Source organism: Sphaerodactylus townsendi, linkage group LG08 (genome assembly GCF_021028975.2).
Source record: "Sphaerodactylus townsendi isolate TG3544 linkage group LG08, MPM_Stown_v2.3, whole genome shotgun sequence".
NCBI classification, from domain to species: Eukaryota; Metazoa; Chordata; class Lepidosauria; order Squamata; family Sphaerodactylidae; genus Sphaerodactylus; species Sphaerodactylus townsendi.
The window spans coordinates 101208915-101223623 of NC_059432.1; the positions used below are offsets into that span (position 1 = coordinate 101208915).

Consider the following 14709-nt stretch of genomic DNA (forward strand, 5'->3'; position numbering starts at 1 on the left):
CCCCCCCCCCCACCCCCCCCCCCCCCCACCCCCCCCCCCCCCCACCCCCCCCCCCCCCCACCCCCCCCCCCCCCCACCCCCCCCCCCCCCCACCCCCCCCCCCCCCCACCCCCCCCCCCCCCCACCCCCCCCCCCCCCCACCCCCCCCCCCCCCCACCCCCCCCCCCCCCCACCCCCCCCCCCCCCCACCCCCCCCCCCCCCCACCCCCCCCCCCCCCCACCCCCCCCCCCCCCCACCCCCCCCCCCCCCCACCCCCCCCCCCCCCCACCCCCCCCCCCCCCCACCCCCCCCCCCCCCCACCCCCCCCCCCCCCCACCCCCCCCCCCCCCCACCCCCCCCCCCCCCCACCCCCCCCCCCCCCCACCCCCCCCCCCCCCCACCCCCCCCCCCCCCCACCCCCCCCCCCCCCCACCCCCCCCCCCCCCCACCCCCCCCCCCCCCCACCCCCCCCCCCCCCCACCCCCCCCCCCCCCCACCCCCCCCCCCCCCCACCCCCCCCCCCCCCCACCCCCCCCCCCCCCCACCCCCCCCCCCCCCCACCCCCCCCCCCCCCCACCCCCCCCCCCCCCCACCCCCCCCCCCCCCCACCCCCCCCCCCCCCCACCCCCCCCCCCCCCCACCCCCCCCCCCCCCCACCCCCCCCCCCCCCCACCCCCCCCCCCCCCCACCCCCCCCCCCCCCCACCCCCCCCCCCCCCCACCCCCCCCCCCCCCCACCCCCCCCCCCCCCCACCCCCCCCCCCCCCCACCCCCCCCCCCCCCCACCCCCCCCCCCCCCCACCCCCCCCCCCCCCCACCCCCCCCCCCCCCCACCCCCCCCCCCCCCCACCCCCCCCCCCCCCCACCCCCCCCCCCCCCCACCCCCCCCCCCCCCCACCCCCCCCCCCCCCCACCCCCCCCCCCCCCCACCCCCCCCCCCCCCCACCCCCCCCCCCCCCCACCCCCCCCCCCCCCCACCCCCCCCCCCCCCCACCCCCCCCCCCCCCCACCCCCCCCCCCCCCCACCCCCCCCCCCCCCCACCCCCCCCCCCCCCCACCCCCCCCCCCCCCCACCCCCCCCCCCCCCCACCCCCCCCCCCCCCCACCCCCCCCCCCCCCCACCCCCCCCCCCCCCCACCCCCCCCCCCCCCCACCCCCCCCCCCCCCCACCCCCCCCCCCCCCCACCCCCCCCCCCCCCCACCCCCCCCCCCCCCCACCCCCCCCCCCCCCCACCCCCCCCCCCCCCCACCCCCCCCCCCCCCCACCCCCCCCCCCCCCCACCCCCCCCCCCCCCCACCCCCCCCCCCCCCCACCCCCCCCCCCCCCCACCCCCCCCCCCCCCCACCCCCCCCCCCCCCCACCCCCCCCCCCCCCCACCCCCCCCCCCCCCCACCCCCCCCCCCCCCCACCCCCCCCCCCCCCCACCCCCCCCCCCCCCCACCCCCCCCCCCCCCCACCCCCCCCCCCCCCCACCCCCCCCCCCCCCCACCCCCCCCCCCCCCCACCCCCCCCCCCCCCCACCCCCCCCCCCCCCCACCCCCCCCCCCCCCCACCCCCCCCCCCCCCCACCCCCCCCCCCCCCCACCCCCCCCCCCCCCCACCCCCCCCCCCCCCCACCCCCCCCCCCCCCCACCCCCCCCCCCCCCCACCCCCCCCCCCCCCCACCCCCCCCCCCCCCCACCCCCCCCCCCCCCCACCCCCCCCCCCCCCCACCCCCCCCCCCCCCCACCCCCCCCCCCCCCCACCCCCCCCCCCCCCCACCCCCCCCCCCCCCCACCCCCCCCCCCCCCCACCCCCCCCCCCCCCCACCCCCCCCCCCCCCCACCCCCCCCCCCCCCCACCCCCCCCCCCCCCCACCCCCCCCCCCCCCCACCCCCCCCCCCCCCCACCCCCCCCCCCCCCCACCCCCCCCCCCCCCCACCCCCCCCCCCCCCCACCCCCCCCCCCCCCCACCCCCCCCCCCCCCCACCCCCCCCCCCCCCCACCCCCCCCCCCCCCCACCCCCCCCCCCCCCCACCCCCCCCCCCCCCCACCCCCCCCCCCCCCCACCCCCCCCCCCCCCCACCCCCCCCCCCCCCCACCCCCCCCCCCCCCCACCCCCCCCCCCCCCCACCCCCCCCCCCCCCCACCCCCCCCCCCCCCCACCCCCCCCCCCCCCCACCCCCCCCCCCCCCCACCCCCCCCCCCCCCCACCCCCCCCCCCCCCCACCCCCCCCCCCCCCCACCCCCCCCCCCCCCCACCCCCCCCCCCCCCCACCCCCCCCCCCCCCCACCCCCCCCCCCCCCCACCCCCCCCCCCCCCCACCCCCCCCCCCCCCCACCCCCCCCCCCCCCCACCCCCCCCCCCCCCCACCCCCCCCCCCCCCCACCCCCCCCCCCCCCCACCCCCCCCCCCCCCCACCCCCCCCCCCCCCCACCCCCCCCCCCCCCCACCCCCCCCCCCCCCCACCCCCCCCCCCCCCCACCCCCCCCCCCCCCCACCCCCCCCCCCCCCCACCCCCCCCCCCCCCCACCCCCCCCCCCCCCCACCCCCCCCCCCCCCCACCCCCCCCCCCCCCCACCCCCCCCCCCCCCCACCCCCCCCCCCCCCCACCCCCCCCCCCCCCCACCCCCCCCCCCCCCCACCCCCCCCCCCCCCCACCCCCCCCCCCCCCCACCCCCCCCCCCCCCCACCCCCCCCCCCCCCCACCCCCCCCCCCCCCCACCCCCCCCCCCCCCCACCCCCCCCCCCCCCCACCCCCCCCCCCCCCCACCCCCCCCCCCCCCCACCCCCCCCCCCCCCCACCCCCCCCCCCCCCCACCCCCCCCCCCCCCCACCCCCCCCCCCCCCCACCCCCCCCCCCCCCCACCCCCCCCCCCCCCCACCCCCCCCCCCCCCCACCCCCCCCCCCCCCCACCCCCCCCCCCCCCCACCCCCCCCCCCCCCCACCCCCCCCCCCCCCCACCCCCCCCCCCCCCCACCCCCCCCCCCCCCCACCCCCCCCCCCCCCCACCCCCCCCCCCCCCCACCCCCCCCCCCCCCCACCCCCCCCCCCCCCCACCCCCCCCCCCCCCCACCCCCCCCCCCCCCCACCCCCCCCCCCCCCCACCCCCCCCCCCCCCCACCCCCCCCCCCCCCCACCCCCCCCCCCCCCCACCCCCCCCCCCCCCCACCCCCCCCCCCCCCCACCCCCCCCCCCCCCCACCCCCCCCCCCCCCCACCCCCCCCCCCCCCCACCCCCCCCCCCCCCCACCCCCCCCCCCCCCCACCCCCCCCCCCCCCCACCCCCCCCCCCCCCCACCCCCCCCCCCCCCCACCCCCCCCCCCCCCCACCCCCCCCCCCCCCCACCCCCCCCCCCCCCCACCCCCCCCCCCCCCCACCCCCCCCCCCCCCCACCCCCCCCCCCCCCCACCCCCCCCCCCCCCCACCCCCCCCCCCCCCCACCCCCCCCCCCCCCCACCCCCCCCCCCCCCCACCCCCCCCCCCCCCCACCCCCCCCCCCCCCCACCCCCCCCCCCCCCCACCCCCCCCCCCCCCCACCCCCCCCCCCCCCCACCCCCCCCCCCCCCCACCCCCCCCCCCCCCCACCCCCCCCCCCCCCCACCCCCCCCCCCCCCCACCCCCCCCCCCCCCCACCCCCCCCCCCCCCCACCCCCCCCCCCCCCCACCCCCCCCCCCCCCCACCCCCCCCCCCCCCCACCCCCCCCCCCCCCCACCCCCCCCCCCCCCCACCCCCCCCCCCCCCCACCCCCCCCCCCCCCCACCCCCCCCCCCCCCCACCCCCCCCCCCCCCCACCCCCCCCCCCCCCCACCCCCCCCCCCCCCCACCCCCCCCCCCCCCCACCCCCCCCCCCCCCCACCCCCCCCCCCCCCCACCCCCCCCCCCCCCCACCCCCCCCCCCCCCCACCCCCCCCCCCCCCCACCCCCCCCCCCCCCCACCCCCCCCCCCCCCCACCCCCCCCCCCCCCCACCCCCCCCCCCCCCCACCCCCCCCCCCCCCCACCCCCCCCCCCCCCCACCCCCCCCCCCCCCCACCCCCCCCCCCCCCCACCCCCCCCCCCCCCCACCCCCCCCCCCCCCCACCCCCCCCCCCCCCCACCCCCCCCCCCCCCCACCCCCCCCCCCCCCCACCCCCCCCCCCCCCCACCCCCCCCCCCCCCCACCCCCCCCCCCCCCCACCCCCCCCCCCCCCCACCCCCCCCCCCCCCCACCCCCCCCCCCCCCCACCCCCCCCCCCCCCCACCCCCCCCCCCCCCCACCCCCCCCCCCCCCCACCCCCCCCCCCCCCCACCCCCCCCCCCCCCCACCCCCCCCCCCCCCCACCCCCCCCCCCCCCCACCCCCCCCCCCCCCCACCCCCCCCCCCCCCCACCCCCCCCCCCCCCCACCCCCCCCCCCCCCCACCCCCCCCCCCCCCCACCCCCCCCCCCCCCCACCCCCCCCCCCCCCCACCCCCCCCCCCCCCCACCCCCCCCCCCCCCCACCCCCCCCCCCCCCCACCCCCCCCCCCCCCCACCCCCCCCCCCCCCCACCCCCCCCCCCCCCCACCCCCCCCCCCCCCCACCCCCCCCCCCCCCCACCCCCCCCCCCCCCCACCCCCCCCCCCCCCCACCCCCCCCCCCCCCCACCCCCCCCCCCCCCCACCCCCCCCCCCCCCCACCCCCCCCCCCCCCCACCCCCCCCCCCCCCCACCCCCCCCCCCCCCCACCCCCCCCCCCCCCCACCCCCCCCCCCCCCCACCCCCCCCCCCCCCCACCCCCCCCCCCCCCCACCCCCCCCCCCCCCCACCCCCCCCCCCCCCCACCCCCCCCCCCCCCCACCCCCCCCCCCCCCCACCCCCCCCCCCCCCCACCCCCCCCCCCCCCCACCCCCCCCCCCCCCCACCCCCCCCCCCCCCCACCCCCCCCCCCCCCCACCCCCCCCCCCCCCCACCCCCCCCCCCCCCCACCCCCCCCCCCCCCCACCCCCCCCCCCCCCCACCCCCCCCCCCCCCCACCCCCCCCCCCCCCCACCCCCCCCCCCCCCCACCCCCCCCCCCCCCCACCCCCCCCCCCCCCCACCCCCCCCCCCCCCCACCCCCCCCCCCCCCCACCCCCCCCCCCCCCCACCCCCCCCCCCCCCCACCCCCCCCCCCCCCCACCCCCCCCCCCCCCCACCCCCCCCCCCCCCCACCCCCCCCCCCCCCCACCCCCCCCCCCCCCCACCCCCCCCCCCCCCCACCCCCCCCCCCCCCCACCCCCCCCCCCCCCCACCCCCCCCCCCCCCCACCCCCCCCCCCCCCCACCCCCCCCCCCCCCCACCCCCCCCCCCCCCCACCCCCCCCCCCCCCCACCCCCCCCCCCCCCCACCCCCCCCCCCCCCCACCCCCCCCCCCCCCCACCCCCCCCCCCCCCCACCCCCCCCCCCCCCCACCCCCCCCCCCCCCCACCCCCCCCCCCCCCCACCCCCCCCCCCCCCCACCCCCCCCCCCCCCCACCCCCCCCCCCCCCCACCCCCCCCCCCCCCCACCCCCCCCCCCCCCCACCCCCCCCCCCCCCCACCCCCCCCCCCCCCCACCCCCCCCCCCCCCCACCCCCCCCCCCCCCCACCCCCCCCCCCCCCCACCCCCCCCCCCCCCCACCCCCCCCCCCCCCCACCCCCCCCCCCCCCCACCCCCCCCCCCCCCCACCCCCCCCCCCCCCCACCCCCCCCCCCCCCCACCCCCCCCCCCCCCCACCCCCCCCCCCCCCCACCCCCCCCCCCCCCCACCCCCCCCCCCCCCCACCCCCCCCCCCCCCCACCCCCCCCCCCCCCCACCCCCCCCCCCCCCCACCCCCCCCCCCCCCCACCCCCCCCCCCCCCCACCCCCCCCCCCCCCCACCCCCCCCCCCCCCCACCCCCCCCCCCCCCCACCCCCCCCCCCCCCCACCCCCCCCCCCCCCCACCCCCCCCCCCCCCCACCCCCCCCCCCCCCCACCCCCCCCCCCCCCCACCCCCCCCCCCCCCCACCCCCCCCCCCCCCCACCCCCCCCCCCCCCCACCCCCCCCCCCCCCCACCCCCCCCCCCCCCCACCCCCCCCCCCCCCCACCCCCCCCCCCCCCCACCCCCCCCCCCCCCCACCCCCCCCCCCCCCCACCCCCCCCCCCCCCCACCCCCCCCCCCCCCCACCCCCCCCCCCCCCCACCCCCCCCCCCCCCCACCCCCCCCCCCCCCCACCCCCCCCCCCCCCCACCCCCCCCCCCCCCCACCCCCCCCCCCCCCCACCCCCCCCCCCCCCCACCCCCCCCCCCCCCCACCCCCCCCCCCCCCCACCCCCCCCCCCCCCCACCCCCCCCCCCCCCCACCCCCCCCCCCCCCCACCCCCCCCCCCCCCCACCCCCCCCCCCCCCCACCCCCCCCCCCCCCCACCCCCCCCCCCCCCCACCCCCCCCCCCCCCCACCCCCCCCCCCCCCCACCCCCCCCCCCCCCCACCCCCCCCCCCCCCCACCCCCCCCCCCCCCCACCCCCCCCCCCCCCCACCCCCCCCCCCCCCCACCCCCCCCCCCCCCCACCCCCCCCCCCCCCCACCCCCCCCCCCCCCCACCCCCCCCCCCCCCCACCCCCCCCCCCCCCCACCCCCCCCCCCCCCCACCCCCCCCCCCCCCCACCCCCCCCCCCCCCCACCCCCCCCCCCCCCCACCCCCCCCCCCCCCCACCCCCCCCCCCCCCCACCCCCCCCCCCCCCCACCCCCCCCCCCCCCCACCCCCCCCCCCCCCCACCCCCCCCCCCCCCCACCCCCCCCCCCCCCCACCCCCCCCCCCCCCCACCCCCCCCCCCCCCCACCCCCCCCCCCCCCCACCCCCCCCCCCCCCCACCCCCCCCCCCCCCCACCCCCCCCCCCCCCCACCCCCCCCCCCCCCCACCCCCCCCCCCCCCCACCCCCCCCCCCCCCCACCCCCCCCCCCCCCCACCCCCCCCCCCCCCCACCCCCCCCCCCCCCCACCCCCCCCCCCCCCCACCCCCCCCCCCCCCCACCCCCCCCCCCCCCCACCCCCCCCCCCCCCCACCCCCCCCCCCCCCCACCCCCCCCCCCCCCCACCCCCCCCCCCCCCCACCCCCCCCCCCCCCCACCCCCCCCCCCCCCCACCCCCCCCCCCCCCCACCCCCCCCCCCCCCCACCCCCCCCCCCCCCCACCCCCCCCCCCCCCCACCCCCCCCCCCCCCCACCCCCCCCCCCCCCCACCCCCCCCCCCCCCCACCCCCCCCCCCCCCCACCCCCCCCCCCCCCCACCCCCCCCCCCCCCCACCCCCCCCCCCCCCCACCCCCCCCCCCCCCCACCCCCCCCCCCCCCCACCCCCCCCCCCCCCCACCCCCCCCCCCCCCCACCCCCCCCCCCCCCCACCCCCCCCCCCCCCCACCCCCCCCCCCCCCCACCCCCCCCCCCCCCCACCCCCCCCCCCCCCCACCCCCCCCCCCCCCCACCCCCCCCCCCCCCCACCCCCCCCCCCCCCCACCCCCCCCCCCCCCCACCCCCCCCCCCCCCCACCCCCCCCCCCCCCCACCCCCCCCCCCCCCCACCCCCCCCCCCCCCCACCCCCCCCCCCCCCCACCCCCCCCCCCCCCCACCCCCCCCCCCCCCCACCCCCCCCCCCCCCCACCCCCCCCCCCCCCCACCCCCCCCCCCCCCCACCCCCCCCCCCCCCCACCCCCCCCCCCCCCCACCCCCCCCCCCCCCCACCCCCCCCCCCCCCCACCCCCCCCCCCCCCCACCCCCCCCCCCCCCCACCCCCCCCCCCCCCCACCCCCCCCCCCCCCCACCCCCCCCCCCCCCCACCCCCCCCCCCCCCCACCCCCCCCCCCCCCCACCCCCCCCCCCCCCCACCCCCCCCCCCCCCCACCCCCCCCCCCCCCCACCCCCCCCCCCCCCCACCCCCCCCCCCCCCCACCCCCCCCCCCCCCCACCCCCCCCCCCCCCCACCCCCCCCCCCCCCCACCCCCCCCCCCCCCCACCCCCCCCCCCCCCCACCCCCCCCCCCCCCCACCCCCCCCCCCCCCCACCCCCCCCCCCCCCCACCCCCCCCCCCCCCCACCCCCCCCCCCCCCCACCCCCCCCCCCCCCCACCCCCCCCCCCCCCCACCCCCCCCCCCCCCCACCCCCCCCCCCCCCCACCCCCCCCCCCCCCCACCCCCCCCCCCCCCCACCCCCCCCCCCCCCCACCCCCCCCCCCCCCCACCCCCCCCCCCCCCCACCCCCCCCCCCCCCCACCCCCCCCCCCCCCCACCCCCCCCCCCCCCCACCCCCCCCCCCCCCCACCCCCCCCCCCCCCCACCCCCCCCCCCCCCCACCCCCCCCCCCCCCCACCCCCCCCCCCCCCCACCCCCCCCCCCCCCCACCCCCCCCCCCCCCCACCCCCCCCCCCCCCCACCCCCCCCCCCCCCCACCCCCCCCCCCCCCCACCCCCCCCCCCCCCCACCCCCCCCCCCCCCCACCCCCCCCCCCCCCCACCCCCCCCCCCCCCCACCCCCCCCCCCCCCCACCCCCCCCCCCCCCCACCCCCCCCCCCCCCCACCCCCCCCCCCCCCCACCCCCCCCCCCCCCCACCCCCCCCCCCCCCCACCCCCCCCCCCCCCCACCCCCCCCCCCCCCCACCCCCCCCCCCCCCCACCCCCCCCCCCCCCCACCCCCCCCCCCCCCCACCCCCCCCCCCCCCCACCCCCCCCCCCCCCCACCCCCCCCCCCCCCCACCCCCCCCCCCCCCCACCCCCCCCCCCCCCCACCCCCCCCCCCCCCCACCCCCCCCCCCCCCCACCCCCCCCCCCCCCCACCCCCCCCCCCCCCCACCCCCCCCCCCCCCCACCCCCCCCCCCCCCCACCCCCCCCCCCCCCCACCCCCCCCCCCCCCCACCCCCCCCCCCCCCCACCCCCCCCCCCCCCCACCCCCCCCCCCCCCCACCCCCCCCCCCCCCCACCCCCCCCCCCCCCCACCCCCCCCCCCCCCCACCCCCCCCCCCCCCCACCCCCCCCCCCCCCCACCCCCCCCCCCCCCCACCCCCCCCCCCCCCCACCCCCCCCCCCCCCCACCCCCCCCCCCCCCCACCCCCCCCCCCCCCCACCCCCCCCCCCCCCCACCCCCCCCCCCCCCCACCCCCCCCCCCCCCCACCCCCCCCCCCCCCCACCCCCCCCCCCCCCCACCCCCCCCCCCCCCCACCCCCCCCCCCCCCCACCCCCCCCCCCCCCCACCCCCCCCCCCCCCCACCCCCCCCCCCCCCCACCCCCCCCCCCCCCCACCCCCCCCCCCCCCCACCCCCCCCCCCCCCCACCCCCCCCCCCCCCCACCCCCCCCCCCCCCCACCCCCCCCCCCCCCCACCCCCCCCCCCCCCCACCCCCCCCCCCCCCCACCCCCCCCCCCCCCCACCCCCCCCCCCCCCCACCCCCCCCCCCCCCCACCCCCCCCCCCCCCCACCCCCCCCCCCCCCCACCCCCCCCCCCCCCCACCCCCCCCCCCCCCCACCCCCCCCCCCCCCCACCCCCCCCCCCCCCCACCCCCCCCCCCCCCCACCCCCCCCCCCCCCCACCCCCCCCCCCCCCCACCCCCCCCCCCCCCCACCCCCCCCCCCCCCCACCCCCCCCCCCCCCCACCCCCCCCCCCCCCCACCCCCCCCCCCCCCCACCCCCCCCCCCCCCCACCCCCCCCCCCCCCCACCCCCCCCCCCCCCCACCCCCCCCCCCCCCCACCCCCCCCCCCCCCCACCCCCCCCCCCCCCCACCCCCCCCCCCCCCCACCCCCCCCCCCCCCCACCCCCCCCCCCCCCCACCCCCCCCCCCCCCCACCCCCCCCCCCCCCCACCCCCCCCCCCCCCCACCCCCCCCCCCCCCCACCCCCCCCCCCCCCCACCCCCCCCCCCCCCCACCCCCCCCCCCCCCCACCCCCCCCCCCCCCCACCCCCCCCCCCCCCCACCCCCCCCCCCCCCCACCCCCCCCCCCCCCCACCCCCCCCCCCCCCCACCCCCCCCCCCCCCCACCCCCCCCCCCCCCCACCCCCCCCCCCCCCCACCCCCCCCCCCCCCCACCCCCCCCCCCCCCCACCCCCCCCCCCCCCCACCCCCCCCCCCCCCCACCCCCCCCCCCCCCCACCCCCCCCCCCCCCCACCCCCCCCCCCCCCCACCCCCCCCCCCCCCCACCCCCCCCCCCCCCCACCCCCCCCCCCCCCCACCCCCCCCCCCCCCCACCCCCCCCCCCCCCCACCCCCCCCCCCCCCCACCCCCCCCCCCCCCCACCCCCCCCCCCCCCCACCCCCCCCCCCCCCCACCCCCCCCCCCCCCCACCCCCCCCCCCCCCCACCCCCCCCCCCCCCCACCCCCCCCCCCCCCCACCCCCCCCCCCCCCCACCCCCCCCCCCCCCCACCCCCCCCCCCCCCCACCCCCCCCCCCCCCCACCCCCCCCCCCCCCCACCCCCCCCCCCCCCCACCCCCCCCCCCCCCCACCCCCCCCCCCCCCCACCCCCCCCCCCCCCCACCCCCCCCCCCCCCCACCCCCCCCCCCCCCCACCCCCCCCCCCCCCCACCCCCCCCCCCCCCCACCCCCCCCCCCCCCCACCCCCCCCCCCCCCCACCCCCCCCCCCCCCCACCCCCCCCCCCCCCCACCCCCCCCCCCCCCCACCCCCCCCCCCCCCCACCCCCCCCCCCCCCCACCCCCCCCCCCCCCCACCCCCCCCCCCCCCCACCCCCCCCCCCCCCCACCCCCCCCCCCCCCCACCCCCCCCCCCCCCCACCCCCCCCCCCCCCCACCCCCCCCCCCCCCCACCCCCCCCCCCCCCCACCCCCCCCCCCCCCCACCCCCCCCCCCCCCCACCCCCCCCCCCCCCCACCCCCCCCCCCCCCCACCCCCCCCCCCCCCCACCCCCCCCCCCCCCCACCCCCCCCCCCCCCCACCCCCCCCCCCCCCCACCCCCCCCCCCCCCCACCCCCCCCCCCCCCCACCCCCCCCCCCCCCCACCCCCCCCCCCCCCCACCCCCCCCCCCCCCCACCCCCCCCCCCCCCCACCCCCCCCCCCCCCCACCCCCCCCCCCCCCCACCCCCCCCCCCCCCCACCCCCCCCCCCCCCCACCCCCCCCCCCCCCCACCCCCCCCCCCCCCCACCCCCCCCCCCCCCCACCCCCCCCCCCCCCCACCCCCCCCCCCCCCCACCCCCCCCCCCCCCCACCCCCCCCCCCCCCCACCCCCCCCCCCCCCCACCCCCCCCCCCCCCCACCCCCCCCCCCCCCCACCCCCCCCCCCCCCCACCCCCCCCCCCCCCCACCCCCCCCCCCCCCCACCCCCCCCCCCCCCCACCCCCCCCCCCCCCCACCCCCCCCCCCCCCCACCCCCCCCCCCCCCCACCCCCCCCCCCCCCCACCCCCCCCCCCCCCCACCCCCCCCCCCCCCCACCCCCCCCCCCCCCCACCCCCCCCCCCCCCCACCCCCCCCCCCCCCCACCCCCCCCCCCCCCCACCCCCCCCCCCCCCCACCCCCCCCCCCCCCCACCCCCCCCCCCCCCCACCCCCCCCCCCCCCCACCCCCCCCCCCCCCCACCCCCCCCCCCCCCCACCCCCCCCCCCCCCCACCCCCCCCCCCCCCCACCCCCCCCCCCCCCCACCCCCCCCCCCCCCCACCCCCCCCCCCCCCCACCCCCCCCCCCCCCCACCCCCCCCCCCCCCCACCCCCCCCCCCCCCCACCCCCCCCCCCCCCCACCCCCCCCCCCCCCCACCCCCCCCCCCCCCCACCCCCCCCCCCCCCCACCCCCCCCCCCCCCCACCCCCCCCCCCCCCCACCCCCCCCCCCCCCCACCCCCCCCCCCCCCCACCCCCCCCCCCCCCCACCCCCCCCCCCCCCCACCCCCCCCCCCCCCCACCCCCCCCCCCCCCCACCCCCCCCCCCCCCCACCCCCCCCCCCCCCCACCCCCCCCCCCCCCCACCCCCCCCCCCCCCCACCCCCCCCCCCCCCCACCCCCCCCCCCCCCCACCCCCCCCCCCCCCCACCCCCCCCCCCCCCCACCCCCCCCCCCCCCCACCCCCCCCCCCCCCCACCCCCCCCCCCCCCCACCCCCCCCCCCCCCCACCCCCCCCCCCCCCCACCCCCCCCCCCCCCCACCCCCCCCCCCCCCCACCCCCCCCCCCCCCCACCCCCCCCCCCCCCCACCCCCCCCCCCCCCCACCCCCCCCCCCCCCCACCCCCCCCCCCCCCCACCCCCCCCCCCCCCCACCCCCCCCCCCCCCCACCCCCCCCCCCCCCCACCCCCCCCCCCCCCCACCCCCCCCCCCCCCCACCCCCCCCCCCCCCCACCCCCCCCCCCCCCCACCCCCCCCCCCCCCCACCCCCCCCCCCCCCCACCCCCCCCCCCCCCCACCCCCCCCCCCCCCCACCCCCCCCCCCCCCCACCCCCCCCCCCCCCCACCCCCCCCCCCCCCCACCCCCCCCCCCCCCCACCCCCCCCCCCCCCCACCCCCCCCCCCCCCCACCCCCCCCCCCCCCCACCCCCCCCCCCCCCCACCCCCCCCCCCCCCCACCCCCCCCCCCCCCCACCCCCCCCCCCCCCCACCCCCCCCCCCCCCCACCCCCCCCCCCCCCCACCCCCCCCCCCCCCCACCCCCCCCCCCCCCCACCCCCCCCCCCCCCCACCCCCCCCCCCCCCCACCCCCCCCCCCCCCCACCCCCCCCCCCCCCCACCCCCCCCCCCCCCCACCCCCCCCCCCCCCCACCCCCCCCCCCCCCCACCCCCCCCCCCCCCCACCCCCCCCCCCCCCCACCCCCCCCCCCCCCCACCCCCCCCCCCCCCCACCCCCCCCCCCCCCCACCCCCCCCCCCCCCCACCCCCCCCCCCCCCCACCCCCCCCCCCCCCCACCCCCCCCCCCCCCCACCCCCCCCCCCCCCCACCCCCCCCCCCCCCCACCCCCCCCCCCCCCCACCCCCCCCCCCCCCCACCCCCCCCCCCCCCCACCCCCCCCCCCCCCCACCCCCCCCCCCCCCCACCCCCCCCCCCCCCCACCCCCCCCCCCCCCCACCCCCCCCCCCCCCCACCCCCCCCCCCCCCCACCCCCCCCCCCCCCCACCCCCCCCCCCCCCCACCCCCCCCCCCCCCCACCCCCCCCCCCCCCCACCCCCCCCCCCCCCCACCCCCCCCCCCCCCCACCCCCCCCCCCCCCCACCCCCCCCCCCCCCCACCCCCCCCCCCCCCCACCCCCCCCCCCCCCCACCCCCCCCCCCCCCCACCCCCCCCCCCCCCCACCCCCCCCCCCCCCCACCCCCCCCCCCCCCCACCCCCCCCCCCCCCCACCCCCCCCCCCCCCCACCCCCCCCCCCCCCCACCCCCCCCCCCCCCCACCCCCCCCCCCCCCCACCCCCCCCCCCCCCCACCCCCCCCCCCCCCCACCCCCCCCCCCCCCCACCCCCCCCCCCCCCCACCCCCCCCCCCCCCCACCCCCCCCCCCCCCCACCCCCCCCCCCCCCCACCCCCCCCCCCCCCCACCCCCCCCCCCCCCCACCCCCCCCCCCCCCCACCCCCCCCCCCCCCCACCCCCCCCCCCCCCCACCCCCCCCCCCCCCCACCCCCCCCCCCCCCCACCCCCCCCCCCCCCCACCCCCCCCCCCCCCCACCCCCCCCCCCCCCCACCCCCCCCCCCCCCCACCCCCCCCCCCCCCCACCCCCCCCCCCCCCCACCCCCCCCCCCCCCCACCCCCCCCCCCCCCCACCCCCCCCCCCCCCCACCCCCCCCCCCCCCCACCCCCCCCCCCCCCCACCCCCCCCCCCCCCCACCCCCCCCCCCCCCCACCCCCCCCCCCCCCCACCCCCCCCCCCCCCCACCCCCCCCCCCCCCCACCCCCCCCCCCCCCCACCCCCCCCCCCCCCCACCCCCCCCCCCCCCCACCCCCCCCCCCCCCCACCCCCCCCCCCCCCCACCCCCCCCCCCCCCCACCCCCCCCCCCCCCCACCCCCCCCCCCCCCCACCCCCCCCCCCCCCCACCCCCCCCCCCCCCCACCCCCCCCCCCCCCCACCCCCCCCCCCCCCCACCCCCCCCCCCCCCCACCCCCCCCCCCCCCCACCCCCCCCCCCCCCCACCCCCCCCCCCCCCCACCCCCCCCCCCCCCCACCCCCCCCCCCCCCCACCCCCCCCCCCCCCCACCCCCCCCCCCCCCCACCCCCCCCCCCCCCCACCCCCCCCCCCCCCCACCCCCCCCCCCCCCCACCCCCCCCCCCCCCCACCCCCCCCCCCCCCCACCCCCCCCCCCCCCCACCCCCCCCCCCCCCCACCCCCCCCCCCCCCCACCCCCCCCCCCCCCCACCCCCCCCCCCCCCCACCCCCCCCCCCCCCCACCCCCCCCCCCCCCCACCCCCCCCCCCCCCCACCCCCCCCCCCCCCCACCCCCCCCCCCCCCCACCCCCCCCCCCCCCCACCCCCCCCCCCCCCCACCCCCCCCCCCCCCCACCCCCCCCCCCCCCCACCCCCCCCCCCCCCCACCCCCCCCCCCCCCCACCCCCCCCCCCCCCCACCCCCCCCCCCCCCCACCCCCCCCCCCCCCCACCCCCCCCCCCCCCCACCCCCCCCCCCCCCCACCCCCCCCCCCCCCCACCCCCCCCCCCCCCCACCCCCCCCCCCCCCCACCCCCCCCCCCCCCCACCCCCCCCCCCCCCCACCCCCCCCCCCCCCCACCCCCCCCCCCCCCCACCCCCCCCCCCCCCCACCCCCCCCCCCCCCCACCCCCCCCCCCCCCCACCCCCCCCCCCCCCCACCCCCCCCC

At 93.8% G+C, this 14709-nt stretch overlaps 1 protein-coding gene across 1 annotated transcript in view; it reads right to left on the bottom strand.

The window, feature by feature from the left end:
• The window catches only part of NAALADL2 (N-acetylated alpha-linked acidic dipeptidase like 2), a 530968-nt gene that overhangs the window by 424034 nt on the left and 92225 nt on the right, over nucleotides 1–14709 (bottom strand). The window lies entirely within an intron of this gene.